The sequence below is a fragment of the Poecilia latipinna genome, unplaced genomic scaffold (assembly GCF_001443285.1).
Source record: "Poecilia latipinna isolate Pla-1442-1.1 unplaced genomic scaffold, P_latipinna-1.0 Scaffold6719, whole genome shotgun sequence".
NCBI lineage: Eukaryota > Metazoa > Chordata > Actinopteri > Cyprinodontiformes > Poeciliidae > Poecilia > Poecilia latipinna.
Genome location: NW_015119335.1, coordinates 1 through 3,681, shown reverse-complemented (window position 1 = coordinate 3,681; position 3,681 = coordinate 1). Strand labels below are relative to the sequence as shown.

Here is a 3,681-nt window from a genome sequence, read left to right as displayed (position 1 = left end):
ACAAGCTTGTTTAAAGGCAAAAATTCCTTGATATTGATTTAAAAAAAAAAAAAAAAAAAGGTTTTAATGCAATTGGCAGATTACAGTGCATCACAAAAGTGAGTACACCCCTCACATTCCTGCAAGTATTTAAGTATATCTTTTCATGGGACAACACTGACAACATATAACTCTATATACAACCATTAATGTCTAACCCCGCTATTTCTATAACTGAAGCGCTATGTCTATGGGAAAATAATTTGTCCAAAGTTCTTGAAGGGTTTAATATTTATCTTCCATAAAAAGAAAAGGACATTTCTTAAATAAATAAAAAAAACAAGATAGTCAAAAACAGAAAAGTCAGTTGGATACTGTAAGTCAGTTCCATAACAAACTCTCAAGAATCTGGCTTCTAAAATGTGGCAGCTGTAGATATCATTAACTTTATTTCCAACCAGCCTCTCAAACATGAATGAGGTGTAACAGATATGAGTGGGTTGAAAAAAGAAACAGTGATGAGGTGCTTGTATCATTTAACAGACAAAACGAGTTTGGAAAATTGGTCCGATGTTGTTTGACTTCTATCAGACGAGCACTGATAAAAACTTGCCTCACTGTCCTGTGTGATCTGCACCTCTTCGCCTTGTGGCACCTGGGCGATGTGCAGCTGTCCCTGTGGAATCTGAGACACAAGAGGAAAGGGACACAAGTTTTTTTTTATTTAAAATGCATGATTTTTCTGACAAAGTGTGGAGCCAAAGCCATTAAAACTGGCTTTTAATGAACTCAGTGACTTCGGGATGCAAGTTCAAATAAATGAGAATAATCAGAAGGAGTTACGTGCCAAACAAACACCACCTTAAAATTCAGAAATGTTCAAATAAAGATCACACAATGTGCCTATATAAAGAAATTAAAGAACAGATTAGAATAAAATCACTGCAGCATTTGTAAGGCTTTAGGGTTCTACTAAGCATAAAGCAGCGGTGAACCTTCCTAGGAGTGGCTGGGCACATCAGTTAGTCGTCCAGGAGATGACGAATAACATCTCAACAGCTCTGCAGGGCTTAGTTGGCTCAGTTAAGGTCAAATTTTAAGATCCAACAATAAAAAAAAATAAAAAAAAGAGAGAGTGGAAAATGGCCATGGGAGAGTTCCAAGGCTGTTGTAAAACTAATACAGCATTTGAAAACAAGATCCTACAATCGAATCTGGTGGTGGTAGCATGACGGTCTGGGGCCGATTTGATGCTTTATTACAGGGGTGTCCAAAATCGGTCATCGAGGGCCGGCATCCTGCATGTTTTAGTTCTCTCCCTGGTTTTACACACCTGCCTCAAATGAAGGCTCATTAGAGGCCTAAGGAGAACATTGAGGGAGAGAACTGAAACATGCAGGATGCCGGCCCTCAAGGACCGACTTTGGACACCATGACTTGATGTAGGTAACCATGAACTCTGCTCTCTACTACAAAATACTGAGGAAGAATCTACAGCCATCAGTTTACAACCTCATGCTTAAACATTAATTATATTCCATAATGGCACAAAATGCAGCATTGGTCTCGAATAACAGCATCTGCTTCATTTCAACATACAACTCATTTACCAGACAGTCATTTCATTTAATCTACAAATCGTTTCTGAAGCATGATCCTGCTCAGTCATTTGAAGTTTTAGATGTCTTTCATTGCTTCTTTAGCTCTTACAGGAAGAAAACAAATTCCAGAGTTACTCTTTGTGGGAGAACTGCTCACAACAAGTTTTCTCATAAGGTGTTTAATCTCGCATCTATTGTTGTAGCTCAAGGGATGTTTTAAATTGAATACTTTAGATGATTTCAGGACACTGGGAATTTAGTTTATTTACTTTTTCTTTAACAGCCCACCCATATGTCGCAGTGGGCCTCAATGTGACCTTTGGCCACGGCATGTGTTAATGGCCAATCCATCATTCAGCATCCATTAGTCTTTTATTAATTTATATGTTGGTCAATATTTCCCCAGTGTCACTGTAGTGGGTGGTATGAACTATCCCAGGCCTGCTCTGTGGGACTCCTAAATTAAACTGAAACCCAGGATGTGGGGGACAAATTTTAGAAACTAATATGTAGAGATAAAAAATGAGGTCTTGTAATTAAGAAAATGCTTTCCGAAGGATTTACAGAAAGTGAAAAATGAAACATTTGATACGCACCACCTGAACCTGTCCATCCTCACCAATACGATGGAACTGGACCTGTTGATTGGCCAGTGTGTAATGCAGGGTCTGCTGGGTGGCGGTCTCTATTTGAGCAGCTTCATCTGAGATGCCTTCCTCTGTACAAAACAACAAAAAGATGAGTCAGTGTGGAACTTCGGAGCACGCTGGGTGAGCAAGTTCAGTAACCCAGGACAATTATATAGAATCAAATATGAAAGATCTGTAGCCGGAAGGCGTCATAAAATTACAAGATTCCTAAGCTCTCTGGTTGCTGACAGTTCAAGATTTAAACATATCCATGTTCTAGCGACAACATCCTCAGGTTAGTGATGCACTGATAAATAGATTGGTTTTCACTTGATCCGCAAGTGTTTCTATGAATCAAAACTAAGAACTTTTAAACTTTTCAGTCTATAAACATCAACCTCCTGCATAATCCTTACATTCAAGTTTAACAAAAAAACAATCTGACAAATGTCAGGGACACATTCCTTGGATCATAAATGACAATATTTCTGTTATTCTATAATTTTCTGCTAGATTCAAAATTACTACATCTATCAAAGGACTTCAATACTGGCCAAATAAAGCCTGCAAGTCATCCTGAAAAATAAAAATAAAAAAACATTTAGGCAATAAAAGCCAATTTAAATAAAAAAAGAAAAAGATGATCATTGCTACCAAGTGAAGCCAGACTACCTTTCTGTAATATAGTCATTTGTTTTATTTTCCATACACGTCACTACATAATACAGACATTTTGAAGATTAACACTCCCTCTTATCATTCATTATTACAGATGTGTGGTGAATTATATAAAAAAATATGTTTCTCAGTACTTTAGCTGATGAGGGATGGGAGCCCAGACGGCTAATAAAAAAGCTAAAGAGCTTGTTTCACACAAATGAAAATCCTCTTTTTCAGTTCATTAGGATGGAATTTGAGTCGAAACTGAATGATTTGTTTGGTCCCTGTATGTGTGCTGCATCTTGACGGATGTTGCATGTTGAACTAGCATTTGTGTTGAACACACTAGGGTGTGCATGGCTTGAAAAGGCAGGGCCTGACAATCCGCCCCTACGGTAGTATGGGCTCACAGGATATTAGGCTTTCCTCCGTAGGCCTGCTTTTCTCTGGTCAGAGGTGAGAGGTGATAACTCACAGAAAGTGGGAAGTACAGAATGCTTTGTGTATGGACTCTAAACAGCTGCAGTGTTACACTAGATAGCTACACATTGGTTCCGGTTGCATAAATGCGTTTATACAGGAGATAAAATAAGATGTATTTGAATTCACAACCTGTGAAGGTGTTGATCGCATTCAAGTTGTGCTGACAGCAGGAGATGAATGGCTTTCAAAATATAATAAATATATATTTGCACCAGTGGAACTAACAAAACAAGCTGTGAGTTTTTTTTTCATATAAACAGAATCTGGATTTAATTTTTCTGCAACTTGTACATCTGCACACTTTCCCTTTTCAAGACGTCACACTTTCC

At 38.0% G+C, this 3,681-nt stretch overlaps 1 long non-coding RNA gene across 1 annotated transcript; it reads right to left on the bottom strand.

Annotated features, from left to right (window-relative positions):
• Nucleotides 1-53: 53 nt before the first annotated feature.
• On the bottom strand, nucleotides 54-2,296 carry LOC106944050 (uncharacterized). The gene is made up of 2 exons (XR_001424091.1): nucleotides 2,177-2,296; nucleotides 54-664 (listed from the first exon to the last, which is right to left on the bottom strand). It is a non-coding gene; the product is annotated as an uncharacterized LOC106944050 (long non-coding RNA).
• Between the last annotated feature and the right edge of the window lie 1,385 nt (nucleotides 2,297-3,681).